The following is an 18924-nucleotide window of genomic DNA, read 5'->3' as shown; positions in this document are numbered from 1 at the left end:
ACTTGAGCATATACTCAGATTTTACAGAGGAAGGCTAAACAGTAAGACTCTTTTCTTATTTATTTCATACAAGATGATATGTTATGAATAATACTTTTTAGCTTGAGATGTATGTGTGTGTGTATACACACAAACATATATACATGCGCATCCCCAGAAGGTGAGAAGCACTGTTCCAATTTTTCTCACCACATTGCTCTCCTCCAAATACCTTTGAAATCAGAAAATTTACATGTATTTCATTTGTTGGTTTTTGGGTTCTTTTTCACTCCTTGTAGCGAAACTGTTCCCTGGCCATCTTTACCTCTCCCATCCAAGATGCTAAACCCCTCTTCTGGGTTATCATGGAAGATGACCCTTTAGACTTTAAATCTGGCTTCTGCAAGGCAGCCACAGAGCAATCTTATAAAAACGCGTGTCTGGTCGTATCAGAACTCAGTGTAGAACTCTTCGGTTTCCCATTGCTTTTAAAACATTGACGCCGCTCTGAATGTGATTCCACAGTATTGCCCTGACACACTCATCTCTGCCCTGGGCCCAGCGGCTCTTGCCCAGTTGGAAGCCTTGCCTGTGCGGCCCCAGGACCTGCGAGTGTGCAATTTCATCCATTGGGACTGCTCTCCCATCTCCCCTGCCCTAGTCAGTTCTCCCTCGTCCTTCTACAACTTTTATGAACCTTCCTGGTGCTCTCAGAATGGTCAAGTCCTCCTTTTCAACCAACCAGAGAACCACACGTGCAATTTCATTTTAGTTGTGCGGTTATTTGATAAATTGACCTCCACCTTCTTCATCAAGTTGCAATCTCTACAAAGATAAAACTCTCGTCTGTTTTTGTCCACCTGGCTTGTGGTCAAAAACATCTGAGAGTAAAGATGCCATGTCCCAGCACCGAGTCCTCCTGGGAACTAACTGTAAAGTACATGCCAAGTCCGTTACATCCCCAAGCGGCATGCCTCCCTAGTGCTGCTTGCTCCTACCCTCACCCTGCACACGCGACCCCCCCGGGGGACACTGCGCGTTCTCACAAGGGCCTTCCCCTCCCTACTTCTAGGTGTTTGTACCTGCTGTCCCTGTTTCTTGGTCATTCCTGTGATCGGTGCCCACATCCCTGTGTCCGCCCCTACGGCCGCCTAAACTAAACGTCCGCTGAGAAGACACTGCCCCTGCGCCCCCAGAGAGTGCACTGGGCACCACATCACACTCTGCCTCTCCCTCTGCGTGTGACTACACTCGCGACAGAGCGAGCTGTCCCTCCACAGCACAACAGTAAGGCCTGGCGTGGGAAGCGAGCCTTTTTATGTAGCCTGTAGCCTCTGCCAACGGCTTTCTCGAATCGTGCCAAAAATGGACACTAAACCTCGATTCTAGTTATGACATAATTTTGAGACAGAGTCACTAAAGAGCGTCTTTCCCTGGACTGACTCACCCAGATCCATCTTTCCCAACAGAGACATGAGGGACGGGGAGAAACGTGCAGGAACACAGAGCGCGAGCCGCCCGCGGTCACCGGTGCCGCGCTGGGGTGGCTGTGCGCGCCGGAGAGGCTCTGACGGTGACTGTGTTTGTCGCCAAGATTTCCCCTCACACAAATATCATTGGTGTATGAAATGCTTCTAGGCCAGCAGATGACTATCTCTTGAGGTATGACCCATAATATTTATTCCAATTTAAAAATTTTGTTAAATTTTCAAAATGAGAGACATTTACATTAAAATGCAAGCATACTTCTGTAATCAAAAACACAAGCAGGAAGATCTTTTTTAAATGGTAAGTAGCCCAAACATCTATCAACATTAAGATATGTAGCAAGAAAAAGGACTGTTAGAAAACTAGAGAAACATAAAATCCACTTATGGTGTATTATTTCTAAAAAGTAGTATAGAATATAATTCAACTACACAAAGTGATAAAAGATCTACATAAGGGAAATGCACTAGAGTAGCGACATTTAAGTAATTGTTTTTATTACTTAATATTCCAAGTTGTTTTCCATGTAATTATATTATTTCTATCATTTAAAAATAATGTAAGCAATTTTAAAGAATAAACAAAAAACAAAAATATAAAAAAAATTTAAAACAAAATGTTCCTAATACTACAATGTATTCATGAAATTACTGAGACATGTGGTGTGTTCTCAAAAATGTTCATCCTACAGTAATTTTTAGACAAGCTGCTTATTAAATGAGTGTGCAACAAGATATAGAATGAAACAGCATGGAAATATAATCGAATAGTCGCTGAAGCACTGCTATTGGTAGAAATGAAAGGGCGCGGAATCTGGCATTTATGGTAAAGTGGCATCTTTTTGAAGCTTCACGCCAGCGACCTTTCGCTTTTCTCTGCACTTGTTTTTGCCTAAACTGCCAGGAATTCACAGCCCAGTCCCACATCCAGTTTCAAGCTTCTGTAAATGAGTTGTCATAAAAAAAGCTTAATTTCCTCTTCCTTCTGCTGATGAACTAGCACTTTCAGAAATCAAGGGAAGGAGCTGAGCTGTGCATCCACCGTGGGCTCTATGATCTGTTCTGCTGGTTCCTAAGTCCCCATGGGACACATTTTACTATCACAATTTGTCACATAAGGAACCCGAGACTCTCAGAGCCTCCACGGTGTCCCTCTGAAGCCCCCCCCACCTCAGGGAGCGGGCGGGGAGGTGCAGCTCAGGGCCTGGGGCCCCAGCTTGCTCTCCTCTGGCCCAGCTGCTTCCCCAGGAAGGTCCACATTTGGCGGTGGCCACTTTGGGAGCCCTGATTTTTATGGTGAAGGAAAATGGCAATGAAGCCCTAAAGAAAGAGGTCAATGGTATTATTCATGTCTTGGGTCTTCCAGTCACTAAAATGAATATTTTTACATACAAAGCACTCCTCTTGCAGTTCTCGATGACGCAGTAATTAATAATATATGGTTATTGCCCTCTAGGGCCTAATAAACACTTGGGGAGAAAAAGACTACAGAATGCGAGAAAAGTTGCCATTAGAGTTTTCTGGCAGCAAGCAACACACACTGACTAAGGCCAATTTAAGCTTAAAAAGTCTTTTTTTTTTTGGAAAGGGAACTGTAGTAGTAAGATAGAAACCTAAAGGAAAAGGAGCAACAGCCAGGCCCGTAGTGGACGGAACAGAGCAACTTCAGCGCTCTAACAGCCGCGCTACAACAGATAACCTATTGAGCACCATCTGTGTTCCTGGCCCTGCCCTGAGTATTATTCCACGCATAATCACATAATCCACACCACAGGACAATAGCCTACATGCGGCCGCTGTTATTGCTATTTTTAGTAGGCGAGGACACGGAGGCACAGAGAGATCTGGTAACTTGTCCCAAGTCTCCCCGCTATTTTCAGGACATCCCTGGAGCAATGACCGGGTTCCAAAAGGTTCTCATTTTTGTGACACGACTCAGGGGACCTGATTTGGGGCCTGTCCTGAGTTTTGACAAAGGAGCGATGTTACTAGAGGAAATGACATAGGCACACATAACAGCAGGCCGCTGTATTTGAGGCATCATGGAGCCAGGCCAGGGCAGGGGAGGACGTTTTCCTGAGCCGGCTGAGCTGCAGGCGGCCGCGCTGGGAGGCACCGCCTCCCCGGTCAGGACGCTCAGACCTGGGAGGCTGGGAAGCAGTCGTTGGACCCCTGAAAGCGGGGGTGACTCTGCTTCCCAGTGCCAGATACCACAGGAGACGCCAGGACCGAAACGCTAGCACAGGAAATGCAGTCTGGGGACTCTGGCAGGCCCCGGAAGCTGCCGGGGACGGCCCTTGTTGGCCGGGGTCCTGGCTGGCCGCCTTCGGTGTGGAGGTGGTCATCGTGAGCAGAGGACGCACAGGTAAGATGCCAGGGTGGCAGGACCGCTCGGCCTATGGGGTCAGCCTGATGTGGCTGTGCCTCCTCTGTACCCTCTGACCCCGGCCTCCTCCTCCAAGCCTGGCCCCCGTGCAGGAAGCAGGGAGGAGCAGTCAGGCCGTGTGTTCGTCCAGCGAATACCTGTGAGTCCCCCGTGTCTGGCAGGCGGGATGTTTGGGGTGAAGGGCAGGAAAGGGACTCGCAGCCCGTGGTGAGGGGAAGAGCGATGAGAACCATAGGCCCGATGCTTCCGTCTGCCTGGGCGAGGAGACGAGACAGGCCCGCGAGGAACCGGATCGCCAGGCGGAGTGGGGCGAGGGCCGGTGGGGATTCGGGGAGGCCGAGCCTCGGCCGCAGCAGGGCATCGCCAGGCCCCGGGCGAGGGAGGCCCTTGAGGTCAGTCCGTCCTGCAGGATGAGTGGTTTCCACCCGCGGAGGAGCAAAGGGCGCACGTGCCCAGCAAGGCCTGAGGCGGGGCAGGCGAACGCCCTTCACCCTGCATTTCCGGGCAACATTTTCCCTGCCCAGAGTAGTGTCTCCCAGCCCCCCGCTGCCCGCGTTTCTCGCCTACTGTTTTTCGCAATTCAGGCGGTCGCAGGCTCCGCGAGGAAGCCCAGGCCAGCAGAGTTAGGAGCAGGTGCGTTTCCTCCGAGCCGCTTCAGCCGCTGTCCCGTCCGCTTCGGATTCCCCAGGGCGTAGCATGGATTTGAGCCCATACTCAGTGTTTAGTGGTTTGGATACGTCAAATAGTTGATACCGAAGGAACACGTGGGGAGAGACCCTGTCGCAACGGTGGCGGGTGTGGTTCTGGAGTCAGACAATCGGGATCCAGCGTCTCATGATGCTACTTTGTAGGTGTGTAATATGGATCGGTTATTCTAACCTCAGCTTCTCTATTTGTAAGATGGAGATAATAACAATATCTTCTAGGTATTTTGGATAAAAATGATTTAGCAGAGAGCCTGCACACAGTAACCATGCAACCTGTGTTAGTTGTTGATGGTGTTGGAATTATAAGAGATACATTGTTTCTCAGACTGTATACGTGGGTGGCAACAACATAGGGAAAATACACTAAAACTGGACATTGCATGAAGAAGCCTCAGACAAGGGGCAGAACGGTGCCGGGCCCGCCGAAGAGAGGCTGGCCCCGGGGCCGGGGAGGTGGAGCCAGGCCTGCGCAGGGCGCTGCCCTGCTTGCTGGCCGCGTGGGTCGGCAAGTCCGCTCCCCGCCTCCTGGGAGTTCTAATCAGACGGCCAGAAGCCCGGTCACGGCTAGAGAACCTTTGGAAATGTAGAGAACCAATCGAACAACAACAGATAAATATACACAAAATCATTGGCATCCCTCGTTCTCTTCTAAAGCCTGCCCTCCGCGGCCTCCGCCCGCTGCCCTCGGGCCCACGACTGCCCTCAGGCCGCCCTGAGCCCCCCGCCCCGGCATCGGCTGCGCCCACTCTTCCCCGAGAGCCGTACGTCCGCTCCCTTCCCTGCTCCTTTTCTCTGGAAAATTTAATGGAGTCTGTTTCTTTTCAAGGGCTCCTCCACGCAGAGTAGTAAATAACAATATAATTAAATTTTTTTTTCATTTTTTCAGTAAACACCGACCTATTCACATATTCAGAGACTCATTTCAGTATCCCTCCGGCTGGGATACTTAAATGAAATGGACAGCCTTTTGTCTAACCGATATTTTTCCTTCGTAAAAAGTGGCCGATTAATCCCCCTACGTTAGGTAGCGTTTCAAGCAGGTATGTTCAAAAGCTTCTGAAGCTGTGGCTACTTCTCGCCACCTCTCGTATGCAGGTAGTACCCCGATAATAACTCCCGGATTTTATGACGACTTCTCATGACGGTCAGCTTTGCAGCAAGAGAAGGAGAACATGCGGGTACCTCAGTACCACAAACGTGGCCTCCGCTTATCACCTGTCGTGTGTTTAATTCTCGGCGTTTGTCAGGTTTTCTCTAAAAGTGTGTGAGATGGAGGTTAACAGCCCAGGCTAGGACTCAATGTCTTTGGGTTCAAATCCCGGTTGTCACTCTTAGCAAGGTAACCTTGAGTAAATTACTTAACTCTCTAGGTTCCATTCTCTTATTTGTACAACAAAACTGCTCGGTTGTTAAAAATTAAATGACTTTTTAAAAATAGTTCTTAATATGCAATGTTTGTAGTATAATAAGTATGTCATTGACATCTGGAGTTATGTGCTGTTTTCTCCTTCTGCATCCTATGGATACTTGCATTTCTGACATATGCGCACCTTCGACATCCAAAAACCATTCCAGAACACCAAAACCAGTAAATGCGCAATCTCCCAAAACTCTACTTCCCACTCACATCCATGTGTACTTGTAGCATCTCACCCAATAAGGCATTTATGCTTTATTCTTTCCTCTTATTTCTTAATGCCAAAACGTTAGCGCATTCAATACTGGTTGCCTTCTGGTATAATCTTAAAGCCAAAGGTTACTTGAGGATGTTGTCATGGAGCCAAAAGTTGAAATAACAGACATCTCTGCTCTGTATTAGGGACAAATAAGGGGGTACCCAGGAGGTCTTTCCGACAATAGAGAGTTATCATTGACCTTTCTCTCTGATATTTCCGTCTGATATTTCTCTTTCAGACAACGAGGGCACCTGGGTGTCTAGGATGCAGGAGAAATAAGAATAAAAGGTGCTTGTGAGATTATTTCATCAGTCTTCTAGCTTTCACTCGAATAGTTCCATCTCTTTTTGAGCTAGTGAGAATTTGCTTGTCCATGCTCTTCATTCTGGAGAGCCATATATGAGTTCCTGGATGCCATACCAAACTGAAAACCGTAGGCCCTAGTAACACAGATGTTAATACAACCCTACCAAATAATGCTTAAACGGCGAATTCAAGGAGAAAATCACACACACCGCTGTTCTGGCATTCTGCACCCTGAACAAATTAGTGGCCTCAATTTTTCACTTTTCCTCTGGACACAAGGACATCATGTTGGTATTGCTTGATATTAGAGTTGAGAATGGCAGAATAATACACACGCACATATTTTCTCATGAAATTTTTAGAGAAATTTTGAAAACTCAAGATGGACAATTACCTTGATGCATGTTTAAGGACCAGAAAATCTGGTAAAGAAGTAGTTTATTTGAACTAAAACTGCGTAATTGGCTTAGAGATAGTCACACGTGCCCGGCCCAGCGGCCATCAGTGGGCCGGAGACGCCCGCTGAACCGGAAGGAGCTCCGGGCGAGCAGGACCTGCGCGCACGGGGACGGCTTTCTCCACGCAGAGCTGACTCTCAGGAGGCGCTGCTGTGCGGGGCGGGGTCTGCGCGCAAAGCTAAAAGCACGTTCTGCTACAGTGTGAAGCTCACCAGTTTCACAGTATGTGAGTCTTTTTCTTATAACTTACCTTACATAAGAGAGTTTGTAAAGAATGAATAAAATTCCGAAAGTGTTATACATTGGATATTGTTTATGAGATGCTCTTACATTTGAGCTTTAAATATTTTTTTTTTCAAATATTAGCTTTGGAATAACAGGTCTCCAAAATTGTTCTCTAGTCTTTTGGCTTAATGGCTATATTAATTTTGGACTCTCAAATATTATAGTTACATAAATTATATATGCTATAATCTATATAGCATTATATAAATGTTATATATATCCACAGAAATATTTTATATCTATACATACATATGTATAGTTATAGTTATTACTATTATTATTATTATTTTGGTTTTTCTAAATTGTTTTGAAACAGTTTCTCAAATAAGGTATTTGCAGAAAGAGTTATATGCATGATACTTCTTTGAAACTGAGAATCTAAAATAAACTTTATATATTTCAATCTTATTTTGTGTTGTGAACTACTGATAAAAGTATAATGAACAGTTAAATGTTAACAGATATTCTTTTAGTATATAATAACACATTGATTACATGGGGTTATTACAGATTCTATTATTTCATAAGGAATATAATATGTCTGAAATTTGGAAAAATAATTTAAATAGTAAAATGCTGATATGATAAATTTCTATAATAAAACTGACTTTTTATATTTATTTTTCTCTAAAATATTTTAAAGTTAATACATAGTTAGGTTAATACATGTAAATTTAATTCATAGTTAGGTTCTTACATTTCGTATCAAGGATGGCTTTAGACATTTTAACCTCAATTTCATAATGCCAATTCCTTAAAAAAAGGAAGTCTCAGATATTATATGTTTATATATATTATAACAGAGACACAGAACGCAGACAGGTTAACTGGTGCACATAGAAGAATGTGACTCTGAACAGTTCTCACTGCCTATTTTTTCCTCAAAATTGTAAAAAAAAGATTTAAGAGTGGCTGAAGACATATTCCTGTATCTTCACAGTGCTTTTTTAAATGTAACAAGCCAAGGTCAGCTTTTCTTACTGCTTTGATGTGATTACAGGCTTTTGTAAGTTCAGTTGCTATTTCTGCTTCATAGAATATTGATAAGGTATGTGTGTGTGTGTGTGTGTGCATGTAGATAGATAGAGATAGAGATAAAGATATATATGGAGAGAGAGGTGCTGTGCAGATTGGTCAAGATCATGAAGTTTATGAAATAAGCCTCTGAAGACTCTGTGATATAACAGAAAGTGCCCTCAGTTAGAAACCAGAGAACTTTGACTTCTTAGGCAAAGATACCCAACCCAGAGGATAGGACTTGGCTGCTTATAAGAAAGCCATGTAGAGCACGTTTAAAAGAGACAAGCTCCCATTTACGAAAAATACAGTCATGAAAATCAGCGTCAGAGTTCTGACCTTGAGAACCCCATCTTTACGTTTCCATTGTCCACAAGTTGTCATGAGAGCACCGAGCAGACACCTGCAGCCGCGAAACGGAGGGGCTTTGGAAGAAGCACCGGAATAAAACACAACGTGGACAGATAGAGATAATCATCTCATTTGGAACTTAAACTTTGCAAGCTGCATAGCTTCCGTGAGCTTCATTCATATGAACCGATATATTTTATGTGTCAGACTCTTAAAGCAAACCCAAAATTTTAAATTTCACATTTGCTCATTCTGAGAAATGCATTTATTTTAAAATAAAAATAACGGTAGAACAAACCTAATTGTCATGGCCGTCTATCATTGAGGTTTTTTCTTTTCTACACTAGAATTTTCAGTTCTCTAGTTCAGAGACGCTGTCGGTTTGGTGGGAAGTTTGAACAAACACCTAATTAAAAAAAAATAAAACTCAGCCCCACCAGGAGAGCATTGTCACCAAACAATAAATAAAGCTTTCCCCTAAAATATCACTCAGAGATGAATGCGTTCGTCCCGGGAGCTGAAAGGTAGCGCCACACCTGCGCACCGGCCTTAAAGGAAGAATACAGACCGCTGGGGTGGGGGGCGCCTTGCCCTCTTCAAAATAAAACGCTTTACAACGCACAAGACAAATGGCACTGAGTGAAGGGCCGCGCTGCAGCCTGGATGGGCTTGCAGCCTAATTGAATTAGGCCTGTGCGCCACGCATGACCACAAAGCGGGCCTATGGCTCTGGAGGGCTGAATGGAGGTGCCTGTCCTGTCAATAAAGACCCTTTAAACTGGTTAAATGCATCAGCAGCGCGTGCAGAGAGCTTTCTAGCTAACAGGTGGCTGAGGAGACCTCAGCTGGTGCCACACGGGGCTGTCGCATTGACCTTCTTTAGGATAATTTCAGCCCTCTTTAAAAAAAAAATTTGTTACTGTACTTGCTGTAGTGGAAACAATTTAGGGATGAATAATTTCTTTTCGTCCCCAGAGGCGCCGGGGGCTCTCTCCCCCCTCTCCCTTTTTTCCCTGCGCCTCTCCCCCGCCCCCCCTTTTTCTCGGTCCCGAGACTGAATTAACATAAAGGAACAGTGACAACAGCAAGCTGAAAAGCCTAGCTGGTGGGAGGATTAAGTATATCATTGAAAGGAATTATGTTGTAAATGACGGGGAGGGGTAGGGGCTTCCCTTCCTTGGTCCCATCTGGTCCTTAAAGAATACCTTGTTGTAATTACCCCCAGATGGTTTGTGCCCCATTGGGGTCTGGACAGCCAGGTGCCACTGTGCCCTGCTGGGCGGGATATTCATTGCTCCATGCAGTGACAAAAATGGACTTTATTGAAACCTAATTTCTTCCAGGGTATTACACAAATATGAAATGAACCTAGCTCATCCGGAGAGCTTTGTTTATTTCCAAGCCGAAACGGGCTCACCTAAGATAAGGCTGCCTGGTTATTTCACTTTTAACAACTGCCCTAAAAGGAAGAAGCGAGAACAATTTATAATGTGCACTGGGCTTAATGCAGGATTTTTAAATAATGGAAGTAGTCAACATCAACGTCAGGGTTCTTTTTCTCTTTTCCTGACTGTTAGGTAGACTTCAGATAACAACGGAGGTTTTTAAGATCATGCTTTGATCATTTTGTTATTTAAATTAACAGTAAAGAAATTGAGTTATAGTATGTCCAAGTCTAATCACATTTTGATATTAGTGACCAAATATTTATATAACTGAAAATTCAATCACATGTTGTTCACTACAAAATATCCCTCATCGCTTAAGAAATAAGTTTGAACATTTCTGTGTTGCACTTTAACATTCATAGCATCATAGAAAAATACAAGAAAAGTAAATGTTATAAATATTAAACAGTCTCACCACAAAGAAATAAGCAATAATTAATTATGTGACATGGTAGAGGGGTTAACTATTGCAATTGTAATGATATTGCAATATGCAAAGGTATTACATCAACATCCTATATATCTTAAACTTACACATTACATGTCAATTATATCTGAACTTAAATATTAAAAAAATTAAGGAGTGTACTTAAGACTACAGAAAAACTGTACAGTTAGCAACCTAACTTGTTGCACAAACCAGGCGAGGAGGAGAAGGGTGCTGCACAGTGGCGGGAAATGCCTCCCCGAGAGTGCTTTCCTGGGTGACATTGTGGACTAAAACTTTGCCTTTGGCTGCTCCGAACCCTTAGCTAAAATGCACATTTTTCAGAAATGTCAGAAGATTTCTTGGAAGCTGGGAGAGGAAGCTTGTGTCTGAAGACCCTAGATCCACGGCACTGACCCAGGTCTCCTTAGCACCTACGATTCTGTAAGGCCAATTGACCCCCCCCCCCCCTCACCCCCCCCCGCCCCCGCAGTGATGTGCAAACGTTGAGGAACAAGGAAAACATTACTTAGCGGTCATTGGCCTCGAAGCGGCCTTTCTGCCTCCACTTTTATCCTCTTCCCGGCCTCCCCTCTCTCCTGGAATTAATTTTTCTAAAATTCAAATTGTAATCTCCTGTTCCTTTCTCAGTGCACGGGAACCCAAGCTCCTACCCAGGGCTTAGGGCTGGGGGGCCGCGCCATCCGCCCCATAAACCTCTCCTGCTTTGGCCCAGCTCCTCGCCCCATCTGCAGCCCCACAGAAGGCGGCGCTAGGTCACCCCCGCCTCTGTAGAGGAGCACCCCCATTGTCAGGGATGCTCTCCGGTGCTCCCCCGCCAAAACCAGCCGAAGAGCTCCCTTCAGCGGCACGTGCTGAGGCAGGGACAGCAGGGAGAAGAGCGGCTTGGCTCCTGCAGGCCGTGACCCGCCACCTCGCGAAGGCCTCGCGTGTGGGGACGCGGAGTGCTTTCGCCGGGAAGGTCCCTAGACAGGGCAGATTCGTAGCTGCCCTGGCGACGGGGGTGGGCGGGGGGCGTTGGGGCACTGCAGTTCAATGGGGACAGAGCGCCAGGTCAGTGTGGAAGGGGGCGTTTGGGGAAGGGACGGCGGAGAAGGCCGGCCACAGTCTTAGCGCCTCTGAACCGTATACCAAAACTTGGTTAATGCAGTAACGTTTCTTAGGTGTATCATACTAGGATTTTATAAAAACAGCTAATATTCCATGCTTCCTCTCTTCTGCGCCCATCCCGTCCCCGACGGGAGGGAGGCACGTCCATTATTTGATCAGCAGACCGAACTAGCGGCGCTTTAAGGGAAGGTCCAGGACGACATACCCTCGACCCACTGCTGCTTGATACGCGTCCAATACTCGGACAACATAAATTTGCAAAGCATCGACTGAGCGAAATATAGTCGGAATGTCCCTGTACACACACCAAAAAAACATTCTCAGCATCAAGCACACAAGAAGAAGCCACACATCTGGACCACGTGGACCGTTTGTTCTCCCGCGAAACTGTTTCTATTCCCTGTCCTTTGGCATTACGAAATCATCGGCCCATGCTACGATCCATTGTAAGAAATAACCCTGTGAAATCATTTAATATACAGATGTTATCGATGATGGTGCATTATCTAATTTTCACCGCTTATGAGGAAAAACTCGTCTTGGCCCAAGAAGGAGGTTTGTTTTCGTTTTCTTTGCAGGTGATAAGAAGATTGCAATTCCGTTCTGTTTTATCCCTCTTCCAGGAAGCCAAAAGGTTAATGCGTAGCCTGTTCTAGCATTTTCTGGACCTTAACTATGTTTGCTGTATATCCATTTGCTGTTTACTTCAAATTATTTAAACTTATTTTTTTCTCTGACTTCATTACTTATTTTCCTTTTATTTCATACTGTGGAATAAATTAGGAATACATGAACGATTGATTAATTCACTCTCTCTAAGTTACTACTGGATATTGCATGTTTTTCCTATTATTGCTTTTATCACCATTTATTTGTATTTACACTTCTGCCATTCCCATTGGACAATATACACATTTAGTTCATGACCCATGTCTTATTAATATTATAGTTTATCTCAGCACAATTTGCATGCATAGCTAATAATGTGTGTAAATAAGTTTATTAGATTGAACTGACATCAGAATAAAAATGAGAAATACAATAACTTTGGAAAACAGAATATAATTTATTAATCTTTTAAACCCACATGTCAATTTTTTGCAAGCAAATTATGACTTTTGGGAATGTTAATATTAAAGCTAAAAACTCAGCTATGCTGCTGAAAGATATCCCAATCTTAAGTGAATTCTTGCTTATTTTATTTTTTGTGGCTGTTAACATTCAAACAAAAATTTAACTCAATTCTTTCTCTTTTGTGTGCGTGTGTGTGTGTGTGTGTGTGTCTGTGTTAGTGTAGCAGACTATGACTATAGTAAGATTTACAGTGGGGTAAACCTCCCTATATGTATACATACATATGCAAAACAAATGAAATTATATCTGCTTGTGTATATATACATATATGTGCATATGTATTACATACCTGTAATACACATTTGATGGACATGTATAAAACTTTTGATATGCATAGATTTATAGGTATATATATTCCCCCTGGTCTTAAGGGGAAAGGTTTTAGGTTGAGTCTGTTGAGTATGATGTCGGCTGTAGATTTCTCATATATGGCTTTTGTTATGTTAAGGTATGTTCCCTCTATTCCCACTTTTTGAGTGTTTTCAGCATAAATGTGTGCTGTATTTTATCAGATGCTTTTCAAGCATCTATTGGTATGATCATGTGGTTTTTGTCCTCCATTTTGTTTATGGGGTGTATTCCATTTATTGGTTTGGGAATATTGTGCCGTCCTTGCATTGCTGAGATGAACCCCACTTGATCGTGGTATATGATCTTTTTAATGTGTTACTGGATCCAGTTTGTTAGCATTTTGTTGAAGATTTTAGCATCTATGTTCATCAGAGATACTGGCCTGTAGTTTTCTTTCTTTGTTGTATCTTTACCTGATTTTGGAATTAGGATGATACTGGCCTCATAAAAAGAGCCTGGGAGTCTTCCCTCTTCTTAAATTTTTTGGAGTAGTCTGAGAAGGATAGGAGTTAGTTCTTCCTTGAATATTTGGTAAAATTCACCTGTGAAGCCATCTGGTCCAGGGTTTTTTTGTGTGCCAGGAGTTTTTGATTACTGCTTCAACTTAATTAGTTGTTATCAGTCTGTTCAAGCTTTATGCTTCTCTTGATTCAGCTTTGGAAGATTGTATGGTTCTAGATATTTGTCCATTTCACCTAGGTTGTCCAATTATTTGGAATATTGTTGTTCATAGTAATTTCTTACAATCCTTTTTATTTCTGTGGTATTGGTTGTGACTTCTCTCCTTTCATTTCTGATGTTATTTATTTGAGCACATGCTTGATATGATTTCAATTTTCTTAAATTTGTTGAGGCTTGTTTTGTGCCCTGCCTTGTAGTCTATCTGAAAATGCCTCATTTGCATTTTAAAAGAATACACATTTTGCTTCTTTGGTGTGAAAGGTTATGTGTGTATAAATATATATATATAGAGAGAGAGAGAGAGGGAGAGAGAGAGAATCCATCTATATATATAGATCAAATTAAGTCCATATGATCTAGAGTGTCATTCAGTGACACAATATTCTTGTTGATTCTTTGTTTGGAAGATCTATCCATTGTTGACAATGAGGTGTTAAAATCCCCTATGATGAGCGTGTTGTTGTCAGTATGTTTCTTGAAGACCTCCAAGATTTTCTTTATATATTAGGTGTTCGTATGTTGGGTGCATGTATGTTTAAAAGGGTTATAGCATCCTGTTGGACTACTCCCTCAAGTATTAGGTAGTGACCTTCTTTGTCTCTTTCTATGGCTTTTGTTTTGGAGTCTATTTTGTCTGATATAAACATTGCTACCCCAGCTTCTTTCTTTTTGTGTCCATTTGCTTGGAATATTTTTCCATCCCTCCACTTTCAACCTGTGTAGATCTTTTGTTCTGAGGTAGGTCTCTTGTAGACAGCAAATATGTGGCTCCTGTTTTTATCCATTCAGCTACTTTATGTCTTTGGATTAGAGCATTTAATCCATAGTTTAAGGTTACTATTGATAGGCACTGATTCGCTGCCATTTTTATCATATCATTGTGTTCCTCTTTCTCACTTCTCCATTTTACAGCAGTCCCTTTAGCATCTCTTGCAGTGCTGGTTTGGTGGAAATGTACTCTTTTAGCCTTGTTTGTCTGGGAAGCTCTTTATTACATCTTCTATTTCAGATGAGAGTCTTGCTGAGTAGAGCAGTCTTGATTGTAGATTTTGCTTTTCAGTACTTGGAATATTTCATGCCAGTCCCTCTGGCTTGTATTGTTTCTGTTTAGAAATCAGCTGAGAGCCTTATGGGATCTCCCTGGTATGTTACTAGCCATTTCTCCCTTGCTGCCTTTAAGATTCTCTCTTTGTCTTTAAAATTTGATATTTTAATTATGATGTGTCTTGGAGTGGGCCTCTTTGGGTTCATCTTGATTGGAACCCTCTTTGCTTCTTGAACTTGTGTGACTTTTTCCCTTACCAAGTTAGGGAAGTTTTCTGCTATTGTTTTTTCAAACTTTTTTTCTATCCCTTGCTCCTTTTCTTCTCCTTCTGATATTCCTATGATGCTAATGTTGTTACATTTCATATTGTCCTGAAGCTCCCTAAACTATGCTCATTCTTTTTGAGTCTTTATACCTTGTCTTCCAGCTTACTGTTTCAATCCTTTGCTTTATTTATCTTGCTTTTAATTCCTTGTAGTGTATTTTTCATTTCATATATTGTATTCTTCATTTCTTCCTGATTCATACTCATAGTTTCTATGTCCTTTTTCATGCTGCTGTAATTCCCACTAAGTTCTTTGCAGTTCTCACTGAGTTCCTTGAACATCCTTATAACCATCATTTTGAATTCTATGTCTGATATATTGCTTGCCTCAATTCCATTTAGCTATTTTTCTGGGGATTCCTCCTTTACTTTCTTTTGGGGGGTATTTCTTTGTCTCCCCATTTTAGGTGACTCTTTTTGTTTGTCTCTTCATCTCAGGTTGCTCTGCTTTGCCTGCCTGTCTTTGTAGGGAGGACTCTCACAGTAGGAGTTCTGTGCTACTCAGTGGTTCAGTCTCTTTTATCTCCTGATCTGGACGCTATAGGGTTGCCCTTTATTCAGTTTATGTGGGCTCTCTTGTTGTACTTGGGCTTTGATTATTGATGGCTCATTCATTGGTGGGTTTTCCTCTCTGGCTGGTTGATGGGGATTTCTCCTGCTACATCTCGTATGCTGTTGTACAGGTGCTGGTTAACACAGCAATACTACCCAGAAAACCAAACCTATGCCAGCAAAAATACCGCCTTACCACCTCAGCTATATCAACAGCAATTGAACATAAAGATGTAAAGAGATTAAGGACATTATGAGATAAGAAAGAGGGAATATGAGATAAGTAAAAGAGAGAGAAATGATTTTGAGTAGAAAGAAGGAGGAGAAATAATAAGAGTAGGGAATAGAAACAAGGCAAAGAAAGGGAGAAAATAATATTTAAAATATAAGTAAACAGGGAAGGATGATGGTAAAATGAAGTAAGAAAAAGGAAGAGTATAATATGAGGTTTGAAATAAAATTTAAGAAGTAGTGAGCCAAAGGAAACAAAATTGCAGAAAAACCACAATAGGGTCAGTAATAACAACAGCTGAGCAAAGATTAATGAAGGTAGAGGGAGAATAAGAATATTATATGAAAGAGAAAAGAATATAAGATGGCTACTCTAAGGAAAAATTATTTTGAGAGGATAGAGGAAGGAGAAATAATAAGGGTAAGGAATAGAATCGAGGCTAATAAGGCGAAAAAATAAAATTCCAAACTCAAATAAGCAGGGTCAGGAGGAAGGCAAAATGGAATTATATGGGGGAGAGTAACCTGTGAGATTTGAGATTAAAAAAAATAGCGAACAAATAGGAATACAGTTGAAGAAGAACAGCAATAACTATGATATGGTTATTATCCAAACAAGCCACAATTTATAAAAGTGAAAGCAAAATAAGAATATTATAAGAATGGGAAGAGAATGCGAGCTGACTAAAGGAAAGAAGACTCATTTTGGGAGGAGAGAGGAAGGAGAAATAGTAAGAGTAAGGAATAAGAACAAGGCATAGAATGGGGAAAAATAAAATTTCAATGACAATAAGAAAGGATCAGAAGGAGGCAAAGTGGAGTAAGACAAGAGAAGGGTACAATGTGAGATTTGAAATGAAAATAATAGAAAAATAATACAAAAACCAAAATAAAAAGAATGAGAAATAAAAGACAAAGAACAGTAAATTTGTTGGAATACAAATGGCACAAAAGAAGAAGTATTCAAATGCTATGAAAAAGAAAAAATAATGCAAATTCTGAAGAAGAACAGGTGGAATTCATCTCAGCAGTCTGGTGCTTGCCTTCTGTCTTCTCTTTCTGGATCTGCTCCTGGTTTTTTATCATCTCAAGGTCCCCGGGTGGGTTGTCCAACTTCTGGCAGCACCACCCGTATCACCTTCCCCTGCCTCTAGAGGGGGCTTCACTGTGATCAGGAGGGTGGGACCCCTGGGTCTCCCCGGGGAGGCACTGTTCAGTCTTCTGGGAAAGTTGCGGGTATGTTTCTCCTGTCCCTGCACCACGCATCTTGGTCTGTCCCAGCTTATTTCCAATAATGTATAGCTCCTGCTGAATCAGCTGGTTGTTTCAAGGGAGGGGCCAATCTGCATAAGAGGGTCAGCTCTTTCCTGCTTGGTGCTGATGGCAACTTTGTGTGAGTGCCAAGCCTGGGCGGGGCCCTGATCGCCCTTGCTGCATCGAATTCTGATATCTTTGCTTTGCAGGCCCCAGTGGAATAGGGCCCTAGAATCCAGTATATTTTCTCTCCCTGAGAGAAGTTCAAAATGAATCCTTTACGTATTTCTCTTTCTGTCTTTCTCTCGTGGATATGCACCCTGAGGGGGGTTCTTGAGCCTGTCCTGCCTGTTTTGCAGAGCTTCCCTGTTGCTCGTGCTTGTGAGTCTGCAGGAGGCGAGGCCTGGGTGCACCCTTCCCTTCTGGGTGCTTGGATCTCCACCCATCCCCCACCTCAGAGCAGACACAGTCCCAAACTCTTCGCTCTGTGCAGGCTCTGGTCTGCCAACGGTGCCAGGCTGGAGCTGACAAATCCCCTTGCTGTGCATCTTTCTGATCTCTCTGCCCAGCTGCATTTGGTGGGAGCAAACTGTGCCCCTAGTCCTTTCCTCTTGTTGTCAGGGCAGCTGCACACAGGGTCCCTGCTCTGCTTGCCTCACCTCCCCCTTCAGAAAGTCTCTCCGGGCACTCCCACTGCAGCACTGAGTTGCTGTCCGGCTTGCCTCACATACCCCCTCTCCGAAAAGCCAAGGGCCTCTCACGGTCATGGCGGGCAGCAGCCTGTGTCCACCTGACCAGGTGCAGATAGAACCCCTCTCTCTCTGGCTGGTGTTTGCTGCTGTAGCTATGGGTACGCTGCTCGCTGTGCGTGTGTGTGTGCAGCCTGGATCTCCCCAACTTTATGTATTCAAGCCACTTCCGGCCTGTGTCTGGGAGTTCTCTGCCTGGGGAGGGGAGGGAGCCTCAGAGCCCTCTGACCAGGCTCTCTGTGGCCTCAGGGCCACCCCAGGGGTGCTTCCCCTTCACCTACAAATCTCCTTGCTGCCTGTGGTGAAGCATCATCTGTAACCCTTGGCTTCCAAACTTCATATCGACTAAGATTCCGCTGAATGATCAGTTTATTTTTCTGATGATCAGACAAGATTCTGGACTGGGGGCAAGAGCAAGTGGACTCAGCTTCCACCTGCTTGGCCGCCATCTTCCCTCTCCTCCATGATCCTGAAACTTGAATGACAGAGAATGTGTCAAACCGCTGCTGAAACTTCCTTGCAAGAGAATCATTACCAAGCCAACCTGTTTAATTAATTTTTTAAATTTCTTGCTTTAGGGAAAATTTTAAACTCTATTAAATATCTACTTATGGTATTAAGTCTATACTGACTAATCTTTTAGAGACGGTAACCTAGATTTCTATTCTGAATTTATTAAACAACTTGCAGAGGTTAATACCATTGGCTATTCCAGAAAATTCAGAATAAACAGTAAGGGATTGGCCTTTTTTATACTTTTAATAAATGTTTTCAATGTAACTAAATATTCTACCTCAAGTTAGTATTAAAAAGCAATTTTTTTATCCTAAGTCACACAAATTGAGGTGTTGGTTCTGTGTATGTTAGTGTGTGCATGGGTGTGTATTTAGTTGAGTCCAATGGCAGATTTCCAAATATAGAACTTGCTTATGTTTTCTTTAGGA

This window comes from Pteronotus mesoamericanus, unplaced genomic scaffold, assembly GCF_021234165.1.
Source record: "Pteronotus mesoamericanus isolate MK-2021 breed Mesoamerican mustached bat unplaced genomic scaffold, CSHL_Meso_final contig_29, whole genome shotgun sequence".
Taxonomy (NCBI): domain Eukaryota; kingdom Metazoa; phylum Chordata; class Mammalia; order Chiroptera; family Mormoopidae; genus Pteronotus; species Pteronotus mesoamericanus.
This window is presented reverse-complemented; position numbering follows the sequence as displayed.